Below are 27,348 nucleotides of genomic sequence, written 5' to 3'. Positions count from 1 at the left end.
TAATTACACAGTTTTACAGTTTGCTATCATGGTGTTATTATTATTACAAAGAGCTGGATTTTGCAAATATTAGAAGAATTAGGGTTCTGATACCCATCACTTTGCTGTTATTAAGTGATTATGTTAAATGGGACCCCTTTATGTCTGAAGAATGAATTGGAGAGATGGAAATCATTAACTAATACATCAGATGGTTTATAAATGATTGAGAAAGAAATGTATGACTGTTTTCTGTTTCACATCCATAGGGTATAGGTATATAAACCTCTTTGCTCACCTATACTAACTTTCATGACATACTTGAGAAAGAACTGCACTTTAGTTTCAAAAGTAACTTTGTACAAAATATCTGTTGTAACTGTTAATCGTTCACTAGTGCAAACAGAGTTTTTCAGGACTTTCACAGTATAGGAACAGTTACTGAACTACTCAGATAGAGGGGAAAAAAAAAAAAGAAGTTTAATTGACCCTGCACAGTGTAGGTTAGGGTGTGCATGCAAAATGGGCACAGAATTCAGTTCTGCTCTTTGCTAATCCTGCTGCTGTTCTGTGTGGGACAAGTTTGCCTCTGCTGGGTTGGAGCAGCGTGACGGCGACATTAATTCTAACTGGCTGTAAATAACCCCAAGGGACAAAATCCAGTATTCTTACTGTAGAATAGTGCCACCTTGTTTATTTTCTTTATCCCTGACCATCATCCCTTTTCCCTGTATACCATGGCAGAAAAGGAGAGTCCTTATACTATCTGAATCTGATGTAAACATCTTCTTGGCTACTTAGCTCTTCTTAGGCCATTAATATGTGTGTTCAGAGCCTGTTCATGCTGACGATACAATACAAAGGAACTATACAAGAATCTAGTTCTAAATATTTAAAGGGTTTTGCTCAGTAAATCAAAGGCTCCTTTCCCAGTTCTGTCTGATAATTGTCCCCTAATCTGACATGAGTGAGAAATTATATTCCCTTTTCCTTGTGTTGCATATGTTTGTTACACAGCATTGCACTGTGGTGAAATTTATCATCTGCCACATTTTCCGAATTATGCTTTCAGTCTCCTTTAAAGATTATGAGGTTCTAAACTTTAAGGAATTATAGTTAAAGCTTGCAAAGAGCAAACACTAAACAATGAACCAATTGAGTGTCACTTCCACAAAATACTTTGAAGTATTGTTTTAAGTTTTTAAGAAGATGAGAAATTAAAAGTACCTGTTGCCTTATTGATCAAAATAATTCTTATTTTTAATTCCAGACAACACATGCAGCACAAAGCAGGTAGAAATCTGTTTCTTCTTTAGCACCTTCTTTTACAACAGTAATTTTAGTCTGTGTGTTATGATGCTAGTACAATGATATAATCTCTGCTTCCAGTATTATGATTTGCTGTTATTGAGCCCAGAAAATATTTGGTCAGTATATTGATGCATGGAAGCATATGAGTAGGTAGGCAGTAATTATGGCTGGAAGAATTTAGTATATTTCAGTGCTTCCTACTTGAATATATGTCAGTTGGTTTATTCCAAGTCTTTAGAAAAAACATACTGTGTAGAAGTGATTTAAATCATTTTCATGCTGTGGCACAGCAAAAATGCAAAAGCATTACCAGAAAGAAATGGTCAGCATTAAGAGCTGTTTTGCAAGCTGGCTTGCAACAACCACCCCTCTATGAAGAGAAAACAGTTATCCTGTAATAATAAGACTAATGAATTCAGAAATCCATTGATTGTCCTGGCTCTGGGTAGATTATGTGCAGACTTGCTTCAAGGAGAGGAATTTATGAAATGTTTGCTGCATCTAGCAAGCAGTTCTCTTATAATACAGCTGCCTCCTCAGTGGTTTGCTTTGATCCTGTGGAATGAAAGGACAGGAGGATCAGCTCAGGTCTAAATGAGATTACAGCTGGTTCGGCAGCTTATCTGGTCTAATGCCAACTAGTGTGGCTTTGCACGTCCTAAGGGGTTTACAACAGAAACTGTTTATTGAGTATCATCGGTTTATTCAACACAAGCAGGCTAATCCTTCCCAGGCTCAGCATGTTGTAGGATTGTGCACGAGCCAAGCCAAAGCTGGTGTAGCCAGGGCCTCTAGAGCCCTTTGTCTCGCTTCATATTGATTTTTTTTTTTTACCTGAGTTAAAGACAGTAAAAATAAAACCAATAACTAGCCCTATTGTGAACAAAAGGTTAATCTGGCCTAAAATCTTACAAAAGCATCTGTTAACCCTAGAGGGGATGGCAGTTTTTCTTTGACATTCCACCCAAGGGATTTTCTATTTTCAAATTTTGAAGAAGATAAGAAAAACAGCTTAAACATTTAACTCTGGATGCCTTGTAAGATCTTTTAAATCTTGTTTAGCAGCTGTGTAATGAAGAGTTTTTGTCTTGTAAATAGTAGATGGAATTGTTTTAGAATAGCTGCCATTATTTCACTATATCAAACTACAAATTACATTTTGTAGCATCTGGGGACATCTACACGTTAGGGTGCAGTAGCAACAAGCTACAGTACCATAGTGTCGCTGGGCATGAACCATGATGGAGACACTACTGCACAGTAGTAATGAGCTACTGCACGATATCGTCTAAAATAACCGTGTGGCGATGAGACTGTGCAGTAACACCAGTTACTGCACCCTAGCATCTTGTGTAGATGCGCCCAGGCAATACAAAATTTGCTTTGTAGTTTGATATAGTGAAATAATGGCAAGTACTTGGCTAACCTAGTACTAAGTGACTGCACAGTCCCATCGGTGCATGATTGTTTTTATCTCATTACTACTGTTCAGTAGTGTTGTTGTCACAGTTTATGGCTGTGCTTTACCAAGTACTAAATGACTGCACAGTAACAACTGCTCAGTCTGCCACTCCTGTAGACACTGCCTCTGACACACAAATAACGCATGGTAAGTACTGAGGATAGTGAGTACAAAAAGAAACATTGGAAGCTGACTAGGCTACTGAGTAACGCATTGGTTTATGCTGGTAGCTGCCATGTAGTGTTTTTGTATGGAAATGCTTTGATCAGCACTTTTCTCCAGAAATGATAAGTTAGGCTGATCAAGTATTTTAAGAAAACCAGAATTCTAGAACTATAATATTTAGAAAACCATGTGCTGCAAGAAGTTCAGAATTTTAAAGAAAACCCCTTAATAAAAGAGTTTCTGTCTGGGGAAGGCCTCTTTTTTGGAAGATAAAGAAATGTATGCAAGATTATTTAGCCTACAGAAATTTCAAGCAGATCAGGGAAAGGATAGATTAAATGTTAGGAAATTCTGCCTAGCAACAAGAGCACCTAAGCATTAGAACTGGCTACCAAAGGAAGCTGTTGAACCTCCATCACTAAAGAGGTAGACTAGACCCTGGTATATAAGGGGTGTTTTAGGAACAATTAAATCACTCTTGCCATGCCCCAGAAGGAGGTTTATCTGTCATTATTAGTTACTGAAGGCAGACCGAAACTGGGAAACATTTCAGAAGTGCATTAAGCACTACGTAAAATAAAAAAAAGGTAATAGCTTCAGGAGTTTTGATTGGCTACATTTTGTACTTCACCTAATTGATAATGAACATGTATTTTAAGCTATGTATAAGCAAAAAAAAGTTGCCATGGGTACCATGGAGGCATTTTGAACGTCATATGGTGGATTCGGCTAAAAACAGTGTTTATCTTAAATATGAAGCTTGTCCAATATTTAAACCTAATGGATAAGATGTGTAAAAGTTGAAAATGTAATATTTACCCAGTGACTTCTCTTTTATCAAACCTGGTTCTAAAGCAATAGGTTGCACTCATATAGTAATAAATTGTTAGCACATTTGGAGATAAAAGCTATTGTTGGTGATTGCTTAAACTCTCTTTGTTCAATCATCTGAATGGTGCAAATCAAAGCATTTTGTCAGACTGTGAGAAGTTTCGCCTAGATATTGCTTCCCACACACGCAGGTCACCAAATAAATTACGTTCACGGTTTTACAGCATAGCTGGTGCTGAAAGTTAAATTGATGCCCAGTGGTAGAACTCGTAAAACATTTTCCTGTTAACACGACCAGGCAGGGTTGACATTGTTGATGGTGGCTTTGATCTAATAAACCATCAGTTCTAACAGTGATTTTTACTGTGTTTCAGAGGTGATGATGATAAAAGTTTAGCAAGCCTACAGTTCTTCCTGAATGACAGAAAATTAGCTCCACTGTCTATATTACTAGATGCTAGGAACAGTGTTAGTAGGGGATGTTTTGTGCCTAATGTAAACTCCGTCGCTAAGAAGATGTATTACATGAAGAGAATCCTTTAACTCTAACACAATAGATACTCCATAAAGAATAAAATTGATTTTCTAGGGAAGATGTGCAAAATCTTACTTTCTGAAAATTTGGAAAAAAGTTGTTGAGTATGCAAGTTTCCTGCCTTCTGATATCTATTTTATCTCCCTGTTTGGGAATATCTTTATCTCTTTGCAGTGTACGGCCCCAAATATGTTACTAGTGAGCACCATTTTACAAATAGACTGTTTGTAAAGACAGCTTTAGGCTGTTTATAAAGGCAGCTATACAGAATCAAAAGTGCTTTGTTTAAAGCAGCTGTTTTAAAAAGAAAGAAAGAAAAAGGACTTGAATTCCAGATGTAATCCTATTTGTGTGTGTGTGTGCGCACGCATGTGCATGCAAATTTCAATTCTATCAATTTAGGTTCATCTAAAACAAAGAACTCAAAAGATTATTTCTTAGCCCTGCCACCTCGAAAACAGGAAAGTTCCAAAGCAGTATATGATTTGTATATATCAGAGGTGTCAAACTCACCAGCCCCCGGGTCAAATCTTATCAAGGGGCTTCTTGCAGCCTGGATATGGACCTCACAGTGTTAAGCAAAGAGCAGTAATAGCTGTTTGAGGGGCACCAAGGGAAAGTGGTGGCAGCACTGTCAGCACAGCCTTCCACCAAAAGCTGTTCCTAGTGAGGCCCTTGAATTTTGGGGCAGGCTCTACCCCTGAATTCCTAGGCCCACCAGTGTTTTCCAAAAATTTACTTCAGGTACTGGGTGAAGGAGATTTATGGTACAGGCATAGACACTCATTCTACTCAGGGTATTGAATGTATTGAATACACAAGCAAACAGTACAGCTAACTAGAATGTGCTCATGTAGCCTTGGTATCAGAGTGAGTTCTCAGAGTTAGTCCGGCTCCAAGGATTTTCTGGGGTTCATTGCTACAATGCTCTTTGACCTCTGCTAATAGTTCTTCATCCTCTGTTGTTTATACGGTATCAAGTTTCTATAGTTCCTGCCTTCTATGTTGGTTTCAGTTAGGGGCTGTTGTTTCAAATCTGTTGTTCTTGCACAAGCAGTAATTGTCCACTCGGTAGTTTTTCTAAACCAGTGTATGCTAACTCAAACATAGCATCAGTGTTGCCATGTTGTGCTTACAGCTTCCACTAGGAGCTGTGTGGACCAGGTGTTTGACACCCCTAGTATACATAATGTGGGAAGGAGGAATTAACAAGAAAATAACTGAAAGCTTCTGTTTTTAGTTGTGCTTGGATATGCACTCTGCATCTACCCTCAGGTCTTTGTGCAACATACCCTGGGGTTTTATTCAGTCCTCTTTTTTGATTAAATTGTCTATAAGGCCATTAGGGAAGAAAAGACATCACTTCCACAAGCCAGGCTGGAAAATTTTGTGTCTGAAAGCCTGTCTAGCATCTCTCCAAGCCATAAAATTGGCTTAAGAAAAGACATCACCAGTAAAACTTCCTGCTTATTGCATATAACCTCCACAATGAGGATGGCACTTAAATCCATGCTTGAATTTGTTCGGCCATGACTGATGCATTTGTCCACCTTACCTCATGTCCTGCTGGTATTTGGGTCTGGATAATGGGTAAGTTGACTGAGAGATATGATAATCATAGTGCTGCAGATAAATAGAAGAAACCGTTAGGGGCAAAGGGTAGACTTGATATTAGTTAATTTATTCACAGTAGTTTACCAACCATATGTTGCTTTATAATTAGAAAGATATCATTAGTCCTCTCATTGATTCCAGATGCCCTTTCCACAATAGCAGTGGCAAAGCACTTCCTCTGACTTTATAGGCCAAGAGGTTGCAACCACCACATCTTTATAGTGTAAAGTATCTCTAAAGTGACAACGCTTTTACTGCGTGTTTATTTAAATACACTATAAATCAGTATGCCTCATAGGAGAGAAAGCAACTGTATGTGTATATATATATGTATGTACGTGTGTGTATATGTGTGCACGTGCACACCCCCCCCCTTTTGTATGGAAAACTATTGCAAATCGTTAAATTCTCAATACCAGTTAAGAAATCCATTGCTTCCAATATGATGCGGTTGCAACTGTGATTATCTTGATCTAGTTGGTTTAATCAGAAGAGATCTGAAGAGGGTTTTTGTTGGAGTGAATGGTTTCTATCACTGGTCTACCAAAGTCTGAAATGAATAAAAATGTAATACATTTTTATACAGTTTATCAGTTCTCATCAGATCTTTCTTTTGATTAAGGGACTGAAGGAATGAGACATAATAAAAGAAGAAACTTAGTTTGATGTGATTTAGAAGAGTTTTTTAGTATCAGGTATTAAGCTAGTGATGTAGTTGAACTACTGAATTTTGTATGTTGTGCAAGTATTATGTATGTGTGTTAATAAATTGAAATAAATATGAAATCACTCATCCTCCATCATATATTTGGTTACTCAGCTGTTACTACTTTTCAGGAAAAAACACACGACAGAGAACTTTTAAATGTCCAGTCACCATAGAAAAGGGACAGGTTTAGCAGATGTTATGTAAAAACAGAAATCCAGGGTATTGATAGACATTCAGTAGATATTGACATTTGAACATATTCAGCCTTTTGAAGCAGGGTGGACTTGATTTAAATCGAATCAATTTAAATCACTAGTCAGGAAGCCTTGATTTAATCATTGTTTTCTACAAGAAGTTCATTCTTGCTGCTTGATATCTTGTATTCATTTAACTTCTTGAAACTTTATATAGGTTTATTTTTAAAAAATCTTTAAATAAAAAAAGTACAATTAAATAAAAAATCTGATTAAATAAAAAAAATGTTGGCTTTTATCCACCCTGTTTTGAAGGCACAGGGTTCTGTTCATCTCCGCTTGGAGAAATTAACCAAGTTCTTCAAATGAAAGAGAATCAATTTTGGTTCTTATCAACGTACTATTATTGTATTTTCTCACATGCCACATGCCCCCCACCTGCTTTGCGAATAAGACCTGCACCTTGGAATGTGGAATGCAGAAAGGGGTTCCCAGAATCATGGAGGACTGTGGGATATACACACAGTGTCCTCTAAGTGTGCCAAGAAACAGTCTGGTACAGCAGGACAGCGATAAGGATAAGCCCCAGACTTTGGAAGGACAGCAGCAAGACAGTTACTTCTTTACTGTAACTTATAAATAGTACTTTATAGAAGTTCCCATAAATAATAATGTTGCCACACCACAAGCCTTATGGAGATCCTACAGACTATATGCAGCAATTCATTCGCCCTCAGCCAGCTCAGTGGCTCTTTAATAAAAGAGAGTGCTCTTTGCAGCCACAGGGAGAGAAGCAGCAACCATCTTGTTATCCATGACTCCTAATGCCAGCTTGCTCTATTCTACCTTGTTTCTATTCCAGTGAAGAAAAATCAGCTTCCCCAATTAAAATTCACACCCCAATATTGGTTGATTTTTTTAGCAGAAAAGCTGCATGTTATGAGAGTAAATATGGTAATTTTTTAGTGACATGGAAGTTTGGAATGGAGAAGAGAAGATAGTCTCCATGCTCAATAGAATTAGTTAAAAGCAAAAATTGCCTATAATACCCAAATAATGTCCAATACAAAGTATTTCTTTGTTATTTTAAAAGAGGGGCTGTTTTATCAGTCATTATTGGGAATGCCTTGATAAGATTGAATGGGTTTTCCTATTCATTGTTTAAAGGAGATTTTGGTTTGAGGCCATTTTGCAGAAACCTCTGGTGCCCAGCCAGTTAGTGTTGCTCTTTTACACCAAAAATACCACTGGAAAGAGGTCTTATACACAAGTGTCTTCTTTCCCATTTTCTTTTTTATATTTGCTATTCTTGGTATGCCTCATACGACAGCTCATAAAATTCAAGCACTCCAGAAAGCTCAGATTCTGTTCCAACCTTGTGATGACAAGGAATAGCTATCAAGGAGGGCTGTCACACCAATGTTATGCTAGTTTTGGCTAAAGTAGTATCCGTCTCTATTCTATGCTCCTCTTCTTGGTATATATAGTGGACTCTTCATCCCTTCTTTGGCTATAGAACTGAATACATTTTGAGCAGTCTCTAGCATCCCTTTAAGCCTTTTCATCTTTTAGACCAAAGGATTAAAATATATGGGTAGTAAAATATATGGGCAAATCAAATCAGATTAATTTATATTCCCATAATTTGAGTTTATACAGTTGTCAGCAAAGCATCTATTCCCCGCCCCCCCCCATTTTTTTTAGTCTTTTTGTGATGGTTTTTAATAAAACTTTGAATCACAAATATCAGAAATAGTACTAGATTTTTATGAGAAAATATTAAGGGAAAAAATAAAAATCAGTTCATTCAAAACCCTGTGAGGCAGAAACAATTTAGAAAATGTTTCTGGATATTTTTTTTAAATTGATCAGCCCTAGTGCTACTGGTTTGAAATTATCAGTTTTAACAAAAAACAAACAAGCAAGGTTATAGTTTCATGGGCTGTACAACCTAGAGCCTTCCTGTCAGGTATACTGTTCTGTTTTTAAATTTTTCTCACTTCCTTTTGGCTGTTTAAAAGAACTTATGTGGCACACAGCGCTGAACACTGGTTTGACAAATTCACATACATGTGTGCTGCAGTGTTTGATATTGCTTCCATTCAAACCAACTGGAAAACTCCTAGTGCTTCAGTAGTGCAGCCCTAAGTGCTTTGCTGGGTCAGGCAAGAGCACTTGATGCAGGATTGAGCACATGGATTCCTCTCTCCCGTCTCCCCCTCCCCTCTTTTTGTTATAAGCATTGTATTTAAAGTAGAAAAAATTGGTCTTGAGAAGGGATTTGAAGGACAAAATAGCCTTGCATATCAAGTCAAACTGATTAGAATCTTTTATTACTGAACAATATAGGTAATCTTCCTAAGTCCTGAGAAATGGTTGTTCTTAGCTAAGGTTGGATAAACTCATGAATGCGAGGTAACAGGGATTGAATTCTGGATAGGGTGGGATTTATAAGCATAATCATCACTACTACTACCACTACTATTATTATCATCATCGTTAGTCTTAGTGGTAATAATAATAACACCAATATGAACAGCAATAATAACAAAAATAACAAACATAATTATAATTATTATGATTATTATTTTGGTTAGTAGTTCAAGTTCATCTATAGGCATACCCATGTAGCCTTGAATTTGATTTGCAACTTGAATTGAAACCCCCGTTTTCTTGTCTTTGCTACTTTTTTAACAAAGAGTAATGAACTTAGGTTAGCCATCCTGAATTAGGGGTACACTTGTTTTTCACCATGTAGATATACCCTTGACTAAGGCACAAAAACCTAATACTGTTCTTTACCTGGATGTTAGTTTGCCTTTTCCACGTGTTCGTATTTTTCAGTTTTAATTCTATTTTTTTGTCTTTTGGCAAAACAAAGACAATAGGGTTTTGTTCTTTCTCAGTGTTTTAATACTTTTAAAACACATGTAGCATACCATTACAGTTAACTTAGGGTTCACCATTTCTGTCCTTAGCAGAAGAGGGGTTATTATTAACCTCAGTATCTCTGCTGAAACCCTTTCATATATTGGTGCTATATTTAAAATCTTCACACGATTCAACAGCAATTGAAAACCTTTTATTCCCAGCTTTAAGATTTTTCATCCCGGTGTGGATGTGAATCTTTCATACTAGGAAATGATCTCTTTGATGTGCAGATAAATGTTATCAGCGTTGTCATGCAGATGAACCTCAGACATTGCTTCACCCTAGTCATGTACAAATAGCACTCATTGAGCCCCAAGTGTGCATTATTTTATCCAACTAGATAAACCAGCTCATTTGTTGATACCTTGCAAAAGAAATTAGCAATATAACAAAAGCCTTAAGAATCTCTTCCCTTATCTTTAAAATTATGCCTACTGATCACTGATTAAATGAATATATTTTAAGAAAATACTCTTTTTCTTTTTAACTAAAATTATTTAACTATAAATATGGTTTTGTTTAGTGCCTCTGAAAGAGGTTTCTTAACTAGCTGTACCTGAAATAGAAATAATTTACCACAGATTTAATAAAACACTTACTGACTTTTATCTATCAGTAGATTGCTACAAGGTTTATGGTAGCTATTGAACTCTAGTGACTACAATGAATAGAAACTTGTCAAGTATAAAGACTTTTGACTTCTAAATTTAAATATATAATCCCAATAACTGAAATAATATACTATATAATACAGTTATAATAACTTGTTATTAAGCATTTAAAATTTTGCAGTCCTCATCCTGAGCTGCTAATCCTTCCTTGTTCTCTTACTTTTCTGTCTTAGGCTCTGTCTCTCCCAGCTGCTTTCTGCCTCTAGCAGGTGTTTGTCTTCGTTCTGTATTGTGGCCCATTCTTCATGCATTTTGACCTAGACTGAGAAATGGAAAAGATCATTATGTAAGAGAGTGCAAGAGTCCAGGTTACAATTTTCCTGCCACACCACGGGGAGAATAATCAAAAACACAAATACAAAGTGAGTGACAACTGGCTGCGTGGCAGCACTACAGAGAAGGATGTATGAGTCTTGGTGGATCATAGCTTCGATGTGTGTGCAGTATGACACAGCTGCACAGAAGACAGATTGCAATTTTGGGCTGTATCAGCAGGAATGTTAGGTGCAAGACATGGGAGGTGATACTGCCTCTTTATTTGGGATGCATTAGGCCTCGTTTGTAGTATAGTGTTCAGTTTTGGGCTCCACGTCTTAAAAAGGACATGGAGAAGTTAGAAGCAGTCCAGGGGCGGGTGATAAAAGTAAAAGGCTTGAAAGGCAAGCCATACAAGAAGCTGAAGAAAACAGGCATGCTCAGTATATGGATAATGCAATTAAGAGAGTAGCAGTCATCAAATATCTGAAAGGTTGCCATAAAGAAAGCAGAAAGAACTACCTTTTCTCTCTTGCTGCAGAGAGCAGGACACAGGCTGATATTTGAAGTTGTGGCAAAGTAGGTTTAGACTGGATACCAGGAAAAAACATTTTTACTCTTAGAACAGTGAGGCACTGGCACAGACTGCTGTGGAACCTCCATCACTGGAGGTGTTCAAGAAGAGGTTGGAAAGAATTGGTCAGTATGATCTGGGACAGTGTTTCTCAACCTGTGGGTCACGACCCAAAAGTGGGTCTTAAGAATATATGAAAGGGTCATGAACAAACTTTAAAAATGATCAACACATTTTAAAAATGGATTTTCCTTTAAAGGAGAAAAATATAGGAAACTGTAGCTTTTCCCTTGCAGGATGACAGAGATCCAACCTGCTTGTGGCCCCCCATGTCCCTCACTCCCCTCCCTCTGCCCCATCCTTGCACACCCACTCCCTGCCCTACATGCTGGGGGGCTGAGGCCTGGGGGTAGGGAACAGTAGGTTGGGAGTGAGGGGCACTGGGTCAAGACTGGCCATTGATGTTTACAAATGGGTACTAAAAAGGTTAGGACTCTTCAGTTTGGAAAGCAGAAACTGAGGGCAGAGATGAGAGAGGTCTATAAAATCATGAAGGTTGTGGACCAAATGAACCACCAATCTAGGAGTATCTATGCCTATGTTATGCTGTGAGTATTTTGCCTGCTTCTGGGCTTTGTTGGTTGCTACATGGGACCAGGAAGGAATTATTTTCCCTTCTCCTGTTGCTACGTGTGTCAGGGTTGCTTTTTACCTTCCTCAAAAGCAGTGGATGTAGTCTGCAGCCAAAGCTGGTATTTTGACTGGGGTGTACCACTATGCCTGCTGGGACTAAAACCTGGAAGTCCCTGTCTGCGGGGGGGTCTTAGTGGTCAAGTCAGGGTTGGACTGATCACCACATTTGAGATGAAGAAGGAATTTTACTCCATGATCTGATTAGAGCAAGTTGTGAGAATTTTTGCTTTCCTTTGTAGCAGGGGCCACAGCCCTCTTCCTTGGACTCTTGAGTGTATTTTAACAGTCTTTGCAGCAGTAGGACACTGACTGCTGTTTGTCCTGCTGCTTTACCTATGGTAGCTTAGGTTGCTATGCCTTGTTGTGTGACAGGGTTGATTATGTAGTTTTATTAATAGATTAGACAAGGATTTGTATAGAGTGATTTGGTTAGGAATGATTCTACCTCAGGCATGGTTTAGATGTCCTTCTGAGGTCCCATTCATAGATGTCTGGGTTAGAAAGAGACCTCAGTAGGTCATTGAGTCTGACCTCTTGCCCTGGGCAGGAAAGAGTGCTGGGGTCAGATGACCCCAGCTAGGTGCTTGTCCAGCCCTCTCTTGAAGACCCCCAAGGTAGGGGAGAGCACCACATCCCTTGGAAGCCCATTCGAGACTCTGGCAACCCTTACTGTGAAGAAGTTCTTTCTAATGTCCAGCATAAATCTGCTCTCCATCAATTTGTGGTCATTGTTTCTAGTTACTCCGGGGGGTGCCCTAGTAAATAGAGCATCTCCTATTCCCTGCTGGCCTCCCCTGATAAATTTATAGGCATCCACAAGATCACCTCTCAGCCTTCTCTTGCGAAGGCTGAAGAGATCCAGGTCCCTCAGTCTCTTCTCATAAGGTTTTGCCTGCAAGCCTCTGACCATATGAGTGGCCCTTCTCTGAACCCTCTCAAGATTCTCCACATCCCTTTTGAAGCGCAGTGCCCAAAACTGGACGCGGTACTTCAACTGTGGCCTGACCAGTGCCGCATAGAAGGGAAGCATCACCTCCCTGGACCTGTTTGTCATGCATCGGCTAATGCATGATGAAGTGTGGTTAGCCTTTTGATCATCTTGTCACATTGACAACTCATGTTCATCTTGGAGTCAATTATGACTCCAAGATCCTTTTCAGCTGCTGTGCTGCTGAGAAGGTAATCCCTCAGCAGGCTAGGTCATCCTTCTAGCCCTACTTTTTATGATTCCTTCTCATCCCTTCATTTTGAAACCTGCATTCCTCTTATTCATCTGGCAGCACAGTACTTTCTGGATGTGCACACCACATTCCAGGCTCCCCTGTACCCCCATAATAAGGATAGTCCTCTAATGCAAAGGAATGGGACTGCTCAAGGTATCTCTGGGGGGAAACATTTTACAGTGGTGGTAGAGGGCTCTTACTCCTCTTTCAGATCACTACATTGCTTCTTTAGCTGAGTCTGTAGCTCTCAGTAGAACTAATTTAAAAGACTGAGTAGGTTCATTGAGAACTCAGTGTAACTAATCCCTCAGACACCCACCTCTCTGTCACCTGAGAGTCTCAGAAAGAAACTCCTGATGATTTAAATTATTTAGTGTTTCAAATGATCAAGATTGTAAAGATCTCTTACAGTAGACATGGAAGTGCAAGACAAAAATTACTCAGGATTGTGTGTATCTTCTTGCAAATGGGGAATTACAATTTCCTTATTTGCTCTTCCATACTCAGTGTTATTAACTCTCATGGTTTTTGGCATTGTTCTTAAAGTTTACACATTGGGCATGTGAAAAACTTAGCTCTTTCCCATATATAGATATATATAGTTATCTATATATATATCAAAGGGATGGCATTTTAAATATATCTCAAAGGGATAGCATTTTCAAAGGGGTGCCTTGAGTCTAACAAGAGGTGCCTTGGTCTAGAAAGGTTGAGAACCACTGGGTTAAAGAATAGATCCCTTTCTGTGAGTGAATAAACAATTCTGTAAGTCAGGAGACAATCTCCAAAGATGTTATTTTCAACTCCAGTATAGGATATTCACAGCAATTTCACAGGTTGCCCCTAACCAGCTGAGATAAACTCCTGAAGATTTTTTTTGTCAGCTATGCTCTCTACCCTGAACAGTGTGTGGAAAATATACCTTCTGACTAGCAGGAGCTCAATTATAACCAGCAGAGGAATTTCTTGCTGCTTTATCCACTTTCCTGTTTAAAGGAGTCTTAGTAGGCTTGCCATGAGCAACTACCACCTTGGGATATGTAAACTATATGTTCAGAAAGGCAGAGTTCAGTTTGTAAAGCATCTACATTTATGAATAGAACTAAAGTTAGAGTTAGGGTGGCACAGCCTTTTTTTGGCCGTGCTAGTTATGCAGTATTGCCAATGCTCATAATTTTTGGCATTGTTCTTAAAATCTACAGTTCGGGAATGTGAAAAACTTAGCTCTTGCTTTTATTAAAAAAAAAAAAAAAAGTTGAAAACAACTGCTATAGAGGAAGAAACTGAACTGAGCTCTATCCCTATAGCATGAAGTATCCCCTATTCATTACCCTCCCTGGCATCCGCAATCATTGGTTTAGAGATGCCAGAGGAAACACTTCCAACCATTCTGTTCAGTAGCCATTAATAGATCTATCACCCATGAATTTATACAGTTCCTTTTTTAACTTGTCTAGGTTATCTGCCTCTACCACCTTCTGTGGCAATGAATTCCACAAGTTAACTATGTTGCATAAAAATACCTTCACGCATTAGTTTTAAACCTTGTCACCTATTAATTTTCTGCAGGTGCCCCTTAGTTTTAACATTCTGGGATTTGGTGAACAACAGTTCCTTGTTCACTTGCTCCACACTCTTCATGATTTTACAGACCTCTCTCATATCTCCCCTCTGTTTCTGCTTTCCAAACTGAAGAGTCCTAACCTTTTTAGTGTCCTGGTATGGCTGCTGCTCTATGCTGCAGATTAACTTGGATCATCTCTCTCAGCACTCTGAAGTTTTTGCAGTGGTACCTTAGAATTAGGACAGTTTTTTTAAAGAAGAAAACAGTTCTGCCAACTTATCAGTCTTCCTTCATCCTGTTCACCCCTTTCTAACTTAATTAAAATGCCCTTAAATTTAGAATATTTTTCAAACGCACATCACAGTTTCAGCCTGACTTTGATTTTATGTCACACAGGGGATATGCCTATAAATCTAGTCCTGTAATTAACTGGATTACTTGCAGAAACAACATACAAGCAACATATATTGAGACCTTTTCATAAAATGTGTAGGTTACTGTTTCCTAGATTTCTAAGAGGGAGAAAATTAACAAAAGGCTCACTACCCCCTATCTCTAGATAGAATTATGCATTGATACAAATTATTGATACCTTTTTTTAATAGTTGACCACCTATGTCAGATTTTAGGTGGCTACCATCTAGTTAGGTAATCTAGTGGGAATACAGCTGTAATTATCACAGCATTTTCAAACTTTGCTAACATTAACCCTGTCATTCTTGCACATGTTATTAAGAGGGTTATATATGCCACTAGAAAGGTCCTTTAAATTGAATCCTGTCTTCAGATTTTAAAGCATTTCAAGAAAAATATTTTTATATATGGTGCCCCAACTACCTGCAGTAGAATAGAAAAGTGGGGCTAGAAGGGACTGCAGGAGTCATCTAGTCTAACCCCTCACTCAAGAAAGGATCACCCTTTTTAAACCATTCCAGACAAGTGCTTGTTTAACTTGCCCTTAAAAACTTTAATGGATGGAGATTCCACAACCTTTTTTAGGTGATCTGTTCCAGTGCTTAACCACCCTCATAGCGAGAGGGTTTTCCTAATTATCCAACCTAAATTTCCCTTTCTTCAATTTAAGACTATTACTCCTTGTTCTGTCTCCTGCAAGCAGAAGCAATAGTCTATCACAAAGGCAGGCAACCTTTTTCATCGGTGGACCAGAATGACCTACCTTGGGTTGGTGTGACTCAGTGGGCACTAGGACTCTGTTGCCATTTGCTGTCATTTATCCCTGCAGTGGCATGGGGAGAGCACCTACAGAAGGTGCTTCCCACTGCTGAATGCCACTGAAGCCCTAAATCTGTGGGCCGGATCCAAAGGTTCTCTGTGTTGTAGGCTGTTAACCCCTGGCCTATCACAATCATCTTTATAACCATCCTTCAGGTATTTGAAGACTGTTATTTCCTTCTTCCTCGCCCCTGCCCCTTCACCAGTTTTCTCCAGACTAAATAATTCCAGATCTTCCAACCTTTACTTGTAATTCATGTTTTATAGATCTCTAATCATATTTGTTTCTCTTTTTCTATGTTGTCCAGCTAGCTATTCCTTATAGTGCAGCACCCTAAACTGGGTGTATTTGTCTAGGTGAGGCCTCACCAGTGCTGAATAAAGCAGGAGAATTAATTCCCTTGATTTGTAAGCAGTGCTCTTTTTAATACAGCCTAGGGTACTTTTGGCTTCTTTTTTTTTTACAACAGGAGTACACTGTTGACTCATATTCAGCTTGTGGTCTGCTGTATCCACCAAATCCTTTTCTACAGTATTACAGTCTAGCCAGTCATTCCACAGCCTGTGTCTGTGCATGTTGATTGTTCCCTCCTAAATGCAGGGCTCTGCACGTGTTCTGGCTGAATTTCATTCAGTTAATTTTAGACCACTTTTCCAGTTTATCAAGGTAATTCTGAATCCAAATCCCAGGTACCCACATTGATGTCATCTGCAAATTTGCTAAGCATTTACTCAATCTATTCTTCAAATCATTAATGAAGATACTGAACAGTAACGAATCCAGGACCGACCCTGGGGAATTCCAGTTGATGCCTCCTTCCAGTTAGACATAAAGTCATTAATGATTATGCTTTGAGCACAATGATGAAATCATCTATATATCCACCTTGTAGCTATCTAAACTGTGTTTCCTTAGTTTACTCATGAGAATTTAATGGGAGATGGTACCAAAGGCTTTGCTAAAGCTGAAAGTATAACAGCTACTGATCTCTCCCCATCCATAGAACCCATCAATTTGTCCTAGAAAGAAGTCAGATTAATTAGGTATGACTTGTTCTTGATGAATCCAAGTTGGCTACTCCTGATAACTTTGTTCTCCTTCAGGTGCTTTGAAACAGTTTTTTGATTATATGTTCCATAATTTTTTCAAGTATTGAGATCAAAGTGACCAGCCTGTAATTCCTGAATCCTCTTTCCTTTTTTAAAGATGGGCAGTATATTTGTCCTTTTTTGGTCACCCAAAACCTCATCCAACTGCTGTGACTTCTCAAAGATAATAGCCAATGGCTCTGAATTACCTCAGATAATTTGAGGACTCAAGGATGTATTTGGGGGGGAAGTTGGTAGGTCCATTAGGGCTGGGTGTTTTCTGTCGGGGGGGGGGGGGGGGGGAGCAGGGAACTAAAAATATCTTGGTTGTAGGGCAGGGGAAGGGGAAGGAAAATCACAGCCCTGGGGTTGGGGCATGTGTGGCTTGGCTTTCCCAGCCTTGGGGCTGAGCTCCAAACACGTACAGACATTTATTAGATTGAACTAACTCATTCTTTACCTAAATTAGCGCACCTTCTGAGGCCAGCCATTTTTTCCCTGATTTAACCGCCATGAATGTATGTACAGATCAGTACATAACCCCAGTAAGGCCGATCTAAATGTAATGTCTGTACATCTGGACATACGCTCTGGCTATTTTTCAGCACTTCTGTGATTTTCAGGGTCTTCTAAATCAACATTTTTGCAACATGTTTGCAACCCAGAGTGTTGCAATGGTTGGGGCCTGTGCTTCAGAACATTATACCTCCTGCCTGCCTCCCAGTTCTATTTTTGCATCTGCAGGATACTGGAACTTGGAAAAAATCCTGCTCTCAAATAGTGTCAGAGTCTGCTGGGTATCAATATCCCAATGGCCCCCAACCAGGTGTCGGGACCCAGGGCAGCCAGCCAGCAGCTGTCCCTGACTCCCACCCGGGCAGTTAAGGGTCCGTCGTCTTAGAAGGCCGTCAGGCGGGTACTTGTGATGCTTGGAGTGGAATTAATTAGGCGGACGCTTATCGGTTGCAAAGCAAGATTATTTACTCACTCCGTCAAGGTGGTGAATAGCGGAGGTCAGAGATACTTGGTTAGTTACAGCTTAAGGTTCGTAGGTCATAGGTCGGTCTGCATAAGAGTTCATCGGTCGGGCAGATAAATAGAGAAAAAAGTCGGGCCGGCAGGTCGTTGATTTACGTCTGATAAGGTCGAGACGGGGGAGATTGACAAGTGATCAATTTGTCAGTTATTCTCACGCATACGTTCAGAGGTTTTTCAGGTGTGTGCGCGGAGGTCTCCTGTTCTTCACGGAAGTGAAGACAGGTTTTATTTGTGTAATAGCCAATTGCTTTTCGCCACGTCATAAATTTAATTAGAATCGCCAATTGTATAGTGGTCTTCGCTAGGGTGTTATCATAGGGTTATTCCCTGTTTTTTCTGACCAGTTATAATGATTTATGTACAGCACAGAAGGCTAAGTTCTATTTCATGTTAGTGTCGCAGTTATAAATTTCTTTTTGACATGCGCAGCCAAAAAAAAGCGGTTACTATCATTATAGTTAACCCTTAGTTAACCTAGTGCAGAAAAAAAACTGTTTTGAATGGTTTTACTTGTTTGTGACATGGGCACTACTTAATTTGGTTGTGACACCAGGAAACTCATGTTCCCCTTTTTTAAATCAAAACAACTCAATTGCCATGATTAAAGTCCTTTTAGAAATGCACAAAAGTCCAAATTTTAAAACATATCAGTCTATCTCTTACATTATTATGACCAAATTTTCCAGAGGGTTTGGTGGAGATATAACAAATGGTGTCATTTATGGTAATGTGCAACAGACTTGTATGTAAAAATACTTGTGCAGAAATAAGCAAGTTCTAGAATCACTTAATAAAACCCATACTGCTATTGTTGGTTTTCAAACGCTTCTTCCTACAAACACATTATTCTGATATAGCTTTTACAGTAAACATTTGAACATGTAGTTTATTTTGGATCATTGAAGCAGATTAAACTGAAAGAACACTACTGAAACATGCTGTAATAAATACTAAGCTGATGGAGGTGTGTTAACGCCTGATAATATTTTATCATTATTTTTTCAGTTCTGTTTGTACAGTATGTGGTATTGCGTTATGGTAGTGATGATATCATTGCAATTCAGGCAATGCTGATGCTTTCATAATAAGCCCCTTTTTCCAAGCATTTCTGTGTTTTTTGGGCTTTGGTTTCTGCTGTTCCCTATCCTTCTGAAATCTACAACCCCCTTCCCCCCCACCCTCTACCCCACCAAAAACAGGTTTGGTAAAACTCTGTGCCTTGGTGTTCAAATTATTAGAGCATGAAAATACTTTTTCAGATGTTAAGCAATTTTTAGATGGTTTGTATGTGCTTGGCAAACTCAAAATTAGCTTAGTTTTAGAATATCTGACTTGCTTACAGATTTAGTTCTTATTTGTGTTGTGGTAGTACTTGAATACCTCAATCAGGAACAAAGCCTAAATATGGTAGGTGCTTATCAAGAGATATGAGAGAGAATATGCCCCAAAGAATTTACAGTGTGTGTCTCAGTACGTATTAAATGAGCAACTTTGATATGTCATAAAGTAACAGGTCAGTTTAATGAATCTGGTAGTCTCCAAAAATTAGCATACCCTGATTTTTCACTAGGTGTTTAGAATACAGACGTGGTCCTAGTTACATTATTCTGTTCTGTGTTGTTGGCTACAACACCTGGTGTGCTTTATTGCAGTTAGTTGTATGAGCTGTTAGGCTTGGAGGGACCTTTGCTCTTGACTTTTTATATTACTGTCATGGAATACGGAGTTCCAGAAAAATATGCCTGCTTGTGTCTGTGCTGTTAATTTTAAACACTGTTGAAATAAAGATATCTGCCTCTACACATCTTAGTCATTAGAACTATGATAGTGAGCTTTTTGATTACACGATCCTCTGTCAATGTAAAATGGTAGATGCCTGTGTTGAGCATATAGGCCTAGGTGATTTTTCAAAAGTATGCACTAGACGTGTGCAAGGACTTCTTTAAAGTATAGAGATGCCTAATTCTTTGAGAGAGTCAATAATAAAAGTGCCCATGGAGATATTCGTGAATGAGGGGTAATCCAAAAGTTCTGTTATAGCATTTATTTGGTTGTATTTCTTAGTACAATTAAAAGACAAAATAACAAAATAATGCTGTTTATCAAGGCCTGTTTTGTAGATGCTTCCTTGAATCTGTATTTTAATGAGTCAGGACTTGAGTTGGGGAATGTGTTATCCTTCTGGCAGCCAACTGTTGGCTGGTATACTATGAGGAAGCTGATTTCACCCCACCCCACTTTAAAACCAGGAGAGAAGACGTGACAGCAGGCCTATTGTATATCTGCTTGTAGCCGTCTTGACAACTATCTTAGAAGCAGGTGACTGTGGAGGTCGAAAGCCTATGTGAACATCTCCCATCAGAGGGGAAGTAGGTCATTCTAGAAGTTGTTTTAAAGTCCAGTGGAGAATTGTCTTCATTTGAAAATATTTGTGCTTGTAGCCTCCTGAATAGAAATATATGCACTGAAGAATACTTAAAACATTCTGAGAAAACTCAGGAGCTTTTGTGACTCCTGTGAAAGGCTTGCTTATAATCCTACCCCTTGTAAGAAGCAACAGATCTTGAAAAATATGAAAGAAAAATGTACAAAGAAGTACTGATGCTTGTAAACTTTGAAAACAGTGAAAGTAGTATAATAGTGAAAGTAGTGTAATGGTATTGACTAAACTGTTGTGGAATTCTGCAGTTACTGGATCTGGTACTATCCCATTAAATTGATTTAATAGACTATCTGTTGTAACAAAGATCTTAAAATGTTGCTTCTCTTGTAATTACAGTGTAAGTTTCAAGTCTATCACTACGTGATTTTGTATATATAATGTGATTATGCAGACACACAAAAAGCAGCTGCATATATTCCTGTATGATTACTCTGTGTTGAATTCACCATATGATTATGTTCCACAGAGTGTTTTCATTTTTTTAAAGACATTTTGTCTTATCCGTACCAGGTGTTAACTCTGGTTGCATTAAGTATTTCCAGTTTTGTAAAAAATTTGACAGAAGAATCAAACTTTCCACTTTCCATCAAGTTTGATATAGTTGCAGACTTTGTGGCAAAGTGGCTTGAGGAATACCCAGGAGTGGATCCAGTGTTTTGAAAACAGCAGTGTGATCTACAGGTCACTGGCACAGGGGGGTGCAACCAGTGGTGGAGATTGGTGACTGAGACCTCACAGCATGCATGCTACCTAGTGAAGGGGTGGGGAGTGACTGTACCACCTCCCCTCAATCCACCCCTTGAACACCTACTTGGTACCCACCCTTCCTGAACTTGGAAGGTACTGTTATTCTAGCCCAGAAGAAGGAATGTAAATGAGCTGTTTCTTTTTCCCCAAAACCAAAAATATCATTTGGTCTATGGAACCAAAAACCTCAAAACCAACTCCAAACCAAAAACATCTTTTAATCCTCTACCAAACCTCTTTGGCTGTGGACTGGAATGACCCACCCCAGCTCCTAGCAGGGACTAGGACCCAGCCATTGCCACTGCTTGTCTCTGTGGTGGCACAGGAAAGCACCTGCAGCCAAAGCCCTCCACCACCAATTACCACCGAAGCCTCATGTCCACGGGCCAGATCCAGTGGCTCCACAGGCCAGATCTGGCCTATGGACCATAGGTTTGCTAACCCCTGGTCTGCCTAACTGGTTAATGCCTCAACTTCCCTCCATCTACAACTTCAGTTCAGTTACTTAAAAAATAAATAGTTGGAACAATGCAACATAAATTGCATTTGCTATTAAAATATTAAAATAACAAGATGAGAAATTGTACTGAAAGCAGTACACTGGAGGCAGCAAGAGGAAGATTTGGAGGAGAGGAGGAAAATGGCTGCATTCCATAAGCCAAGTATGCGTCATAGAAAAAAAGAGTAATATTATTACCCATGTCTGAATCTGTGTCATGATATTTGAAATTCTAAGCACCAAGGTCATTTATCATTTTAGAAATACAGCTGTCTCAACTCAATCTTGCTAGTTTTATCCAAGGATGGTAACTCAGTGACTCCTTCCCTTGTCCCAATTTCTTCGACATAAAAAGATTGCTGTGTGATACTTAAACAACTTTTCTGAAGTTTTGTGCAGATTTCAGGATTTATTCTCTATGTCAGGGATGAGAAACTTGTCTTACCACCACTACGCAGTGGCAGGGTAAGCCATCACTCATGGGGTAATGAAGCCATCATTTATCTCCTACTTATCATCCTACCATCGCTTATCCTGGATCTGACCCCTGGGCCATAAATTTGACAAACCTGCCTCATGCCTTTTCTATGACTATATGCAGTCGGCCCTGACCTGAGTACTATCCATGGAGAAACAAGGGTCTATGTGCATGGCAGGGGGAGACCCTGAGATGAGGGTTTCCTTTTACGCTGCTCTTGGACTTTTGAACATGTCTTAACACTCATCTAATTAGCAGTAATTTACTCCATTTGTGGGATTTCCCTCATCATTTGAGGAGATTTGGGGGGTTTCAGGTTTTTATATATACATAGTGTTACACTCCCTAGGCTTCCAATATTCATCTGTGTTTTGAAGGAAACTGCTTGTTTGGAGATCAGATCTGTTTCTTTCATTCATTTGCATTCCTGTATACAAAATTAGCCAGATTCTATATTAACCTTTCATATAGAGTCTTTCCTGGTCCTGGATTCTCATCCTCTCCCCCCCCCCCTCCCCCCCCATACTAGTTTGGGCACATCTAGTTTTACTGTTGCTTATTTTATAAGGCTATATTGACTTAAAATCTGACTGCTGTGAATACTTTTATACAGCTCTGTTTCATTAGTTCTGTGAGAGGGAGTGATTATTTTTCTTCTAAAGGGTTCATGTGCATCTGTTACTGGACTTTGGGTACTTCATGACTTGGGAAAGGCTACTTGCAGAGTGCATTCTACCATCGGCCTCTTGTCTTTATTGTTAAGGAAAGGTTATGGCTTGAGCCCCTCTGTTGGTTATGTCTTGGACATCATGGCAAGAGGAGGGGAGCAATCCATCAAGTTGCAAGGGCTCAAGGCTTTATAGCTTAAATTAAACAGCTCTAAGTTCACTCTGCTGCCCATTGGCTTCCAAGTGCAGATCATGTACCATTGGTGACTTATGCTTCCACTTCAAAGCATTCTGTACCAGCTTCTGTACTATCTAGAGTGCCATGCGTTGATGCAGTTCTGGGGTGACAAAGGCATGAACTACCCTTTGCCAGGTCCCCATGGAAAGAAATGGCAGAAATCCCCTGTCCAAGCATAGGCAGTGGAAAAATCCTAAACACTCCTGCTATAACCTCCACCCATGGTCATCTAGCACAAACCCCCAAGACTGTGAGCACGAATTACAAGTATTCCTTCTTTCTGTAAAGGTAGAATTTTTTCAGTTTGTTAGCAAAATGGAGAAACCTTTTTTAACAAAGACACAAAATTCATTATTTCAAACAAAAAAAAGCCCCAAACATTTACTCTTGTAATGAGACAACAAATGATTCCAGAAACTCATAGGACAGTTTTACCCAGGGGAAACAAAAGTTATTCTGTGAGAAATGAAGCATGTTCTTGGTGGGCATATTTGCCTTACCTAAGAAAAATGTAGCCTACTACATGAAAAACAAAGCTGTACTTTTTATAGTTTTTAGTACAATGAACTGGTTTGTTAGCTGATGGAGATAGCTGCCTTGTAATGGGGAGCCAGACGCTCCTGTTACTTTTAGAGTATGAGCAGCAGCAGAGAGGCGTCCCAGGTGGGAGATACAATGCCCTTGACAATCTGGCTGCAGGAGAATAGGCAGCTGAGAGGAAAACCAGAGGTTATGAGTGCCTATTGCAGGGCCAGTTGCTCTGCAATAGGGCAGATCTCTGCTACAGGCAGCCAAGGCATTGCTAAAGCAAACAGACTGCAGTTACAAACTGCCTGAGAGCTAACTGTCAGGTCCTAATTGTAAATACCTGCGGGTGACTGGAAGGGGCAGGACTCGAGAGGTATATAAACCCAGGTCCTGAGTGAAGCAGGCAGTCTGTCCCTTCAGGTTGCCAGAGGAAATGTTCTGTGGCAGTGTGGCTGTTGCTGGGTGACTGGTTGCAATCCTGCTATGCCTAGAAACGGCAAGTAAGGAGCTGAGGGCTGGCAGGGGACCAGGACCCAGGATGGGTAGGGGTTTTGGTGTAGAGCCAGTAAGCTAAGAATTTTAGTTACAGCCAGAATGCTTATGTTTTTCATTTGATTCACTGGTAGACCAGGCTTGTGGCTAGTAGAGAAGGTTACTACTAGGCACCAGTGGTCCATGTCCAATAGTGCCAGAGGGCATGAGAGGGCTTGCACTGCCAAGGGACAAGGGTGCAAGTCACAGTGTTTCCCAAGGGGTACAAGGAGGTTTTAGGCCCTGGCAGAGGCCGGGCTCAAGATGAAGGCAGGCAGAGGCCAAGAGGTTCAAAGCCTTGGTGAGAGAGGGAAAGGAGAGCGGCCTGAGGCCAAGAAGGCTAGGGCCAGCACCCGAGAAGGGGTGGAGATGGGGCCAGGGACCCAGTGCCCAGTAGGGCAAGAGAAGGACTGTAGACCAGAAGCCAGGTCCTGGATCTCTTCAGCCTCTGCAAGAGAAGGCTGAGAGGGAATCTTATGGCCACTTACAAATTCATCAGGGCAGGACAGCATGGAATAGGAGATGCCCTGTTCACCAGGGCACCCCTTGGAATAACTAGGAACAATGGGCACAAACTGACAGAAAACAGATTTAGGTTAGACATCAGGAAAAACTTCTTTAAAGTAAGAGTTGCTAAAATCTGAAATGGGCTTCCAAGGGAGGTGGTGCTCTCCCCTACTTTGGAGATCTTTAAGAGGAGGCTAGACATGCACCTGACTGGGGTCATGTGACCCCAGTGCTCTTTGCTGCTCAGGGCGGGGGTCGGACTCAATGATCTGCTAAGTTCCCTTCCAACCTAAACATCTATGAATCTGTGAACACAGTAGGCTAATGGAACCAGTGAGAAGAAAGGGGCTGGGGCTTAGAAGGCCAGTGCTCCAACAAGGGTCTGTAGGCCTGAAGTGGCTGGACATTGGCTCAGGAGCAAAGTGCCATACCTGCGTATTAACCAGTAACACCTATGAGGTATGGGTGTGGCTGTAGAAAAGGTCAGAGACCAAAAATATCCTTAAGGCAACAGGTGGTCTGGGGGTATGGATGGTTCAAGAGGGGCTACTTAATGATCAAGGGATACGGTTGGGATCAGAGGGCTCTAGGAGACATCTACTGGTCAAGAAATGGACAGGGGCTCTATATGGGACCCAAGGGAAACCTCTGTTATTACCCATCAACTATTTACATCAAGATGTAGCAGGTGGGAGAAAACAGGAGGGTACTCAGGAAGCTAGAGCAGAGCAGGAGCTGTGTGGCCACCAGGGAGTATTATGACCACACCTGAAGCTCTAGGAGATATTTGCTGGTCAAGAAATGGACGGGCTGTATATGGGACCCAAGGACAAGCCTCTGTTATTACCTATTAACTATTTACAGCAAGATGTGGAGGTCAGAGAAAACAGGAGGTTACCCAGGGAGTTAGAGCAAAGCAGGTGGTGTGTGACCACCAGGGAGCATTGCAACCACACCTGGGGCTCAGTTCTGTTACATGCCTCCATCTACTCCAGCACATATTGAGGACTCGTTGATTCTCAATGGTTTTCAACCAGGGCGCTGCAAGAGCCTATCATGATGAAAAGCACTGCCGGTGTGGGGTGAAATTCCCCTGTGCATCTGTATTCATAGATCCTAGGGTCAGAAGGGACCTCAAAGGATCATCAAATCCAACCCCCTGCCAGTGGCAGGAAAAAGTGCTGGGGTCATATGACCCCAGCCAGGTGCTCTTCCAGTCTCCTCTTGAAGGCCCCCAAGGTAGGGGAGAGCCCCACCTCCTTTGGAAGCCCATTCCAGATTCTGGCAACCCTAACCGTAAAGAAGTTATTTCTAATGCCCAGCATAAATATGCTGTCCATCAATTTGTGGTCATTGTTCCTAGTTACTCCGGGGGGTGCCCTAGTAAACAGAGCATCTCCTATTCCCTGCTGCTCCCCCTGGTGAATTTGTATACTGCCACAAGATCCCCCCTCAGCCTTCTCTTGCGGAGTCTCAAAAGGTCCAGGTCCCTCAGCCTTTCTTCATAAGGCCTTCCCCGCAGGCACATTGGAGCCAGACTGGGAAGCAGCTGCAGCATAAAGACGTGATGCTTGCATTACATTATGCATGCAAGTGTGCTGTTTCTGCTGCAGCTGTTCATGGTTCAACTCTGAAAATGGAGGTGCATGGGGCAGGTTCATATTGTGGCAGTGGCACAGCTTGGAGGTAAATACTGCTCTCACCAGATAGAGCTGCCCCACGTGTCTACGTGTTCAGGAGCTGCATCAGAGCTGGACCAAGAAGAGCTGCAGCAGAAGCAGCATGCCTTTCTGCATAATGTAATTCGGGCTGCATACCTTTCTGCTTGTAACTGCTTCTCAGTTTGGCTCCAGCGTGCATCCTGAAAGCAAAGGTGCACGCCTCTATTTCTGGGAGACACTGTGTAGGATTGGACCAGGAATGACTTTGGCAGGAGCGCACACTCCTGCCACAGATGCTTGCCGATCTGGCTTTACAGGAGGGACGTGGCCCAAATCCACCTGGCTGCAGTTGTAGTGACATTGGGGTAAGTATCGTATTAATTGATTAGATCCTTATAATTATAACTAATTAATAATTAACAACAAGTAGAATGTTTCTATTATAATAGTCATAATATATTTATGTTAGTCTTTTTATAATGAGGTACTGCAAAATTTTGAAAAGTTTTGGAGCGTTGCCTTGAGTCTAAAAATGTTGAAAACCAGTGCTTTAAGCATTTACCTCCATACAAGTCTTTGTGTAGGTCACTATGAATAAACATACACACTGATTTGTACATGTTGCCCTTCCACTGACACAGAGATGTATTACCTCACTTTAGAAGTCTGAACACCCTTCCACTCTGCATAGATGGCTAAAGGAGATGCAGGCCATCCTTCTTCAGAGGCAATTTAGAGAAGAGGAAAAGGTCTTTGGACCAGTCAGTACAGTTGGATAGCTGTAAATAAGGGCAAAATTTATCCTTGCTGTTTCACTTGTTATGCTTAAAGGAATCAGTCCCCCTTTTCTGATTTAAAAAATAACTACTATTTTGCCATTCATATATATCTGAGCTCACTTCTTCCTTCTGTCACCCCCACCTTTGTTTTGTTTGAAGGAGGCTTTCTTTAGTCCTTGTATTTACTCAAACTCCATT

At 40.3% G+C, this 27,348-nt stretch overlaps 1 protein-coding gene and 1 long non-coding RNA gene across 3 annotated transcripts in view; one reads left to right on the top strand and one right to left on the bottom strand.

Annotated features, from left to right (window-relative positions):
* The window catches only part of MMS22L (MMS22 like, DNA repair protein), a 166,885-nt gene that overhangs the window by 89,452 nt on the left and 50,085 nt on the right, over positions 1 to 27,348 (top strand). The gene's annotated exons all lie outside the window — the stretch shown is intronic.
* LOC109282903 (uncharacterized) lies at positions 561 to 10,735 on the bottom strand. The gene is made up of 3 exons (XR_002089941.2): positions 10,563 to 10,735; positions 5,839 to 5,906; positions 561 to 1,845 (listed from the first exon to the last, which is right to left on the bottom strand). It is a non-coding gene; the product is annotated as an uncharacterized LOC109282903 (long non-coding RNA).

Source organism: Alligator mississippiensis, chromosome 1 (genome assembly GCF_030867095.1).
Source record: "Alligator mississippiensis isolate rAllMis1 chromosome 1, rAllMis1, whole genome shotgun sequence".
Classification (NCBI taxonomy): domain Eukaryota; kingdom Metazoa; phylum Chordata; order Crocodylia; family Alligatoridae; genus Alligator; species Alligator mississippiensis.
This window is presented reverse-complemented; position numbering and strand designations above follow the sequence as displayed.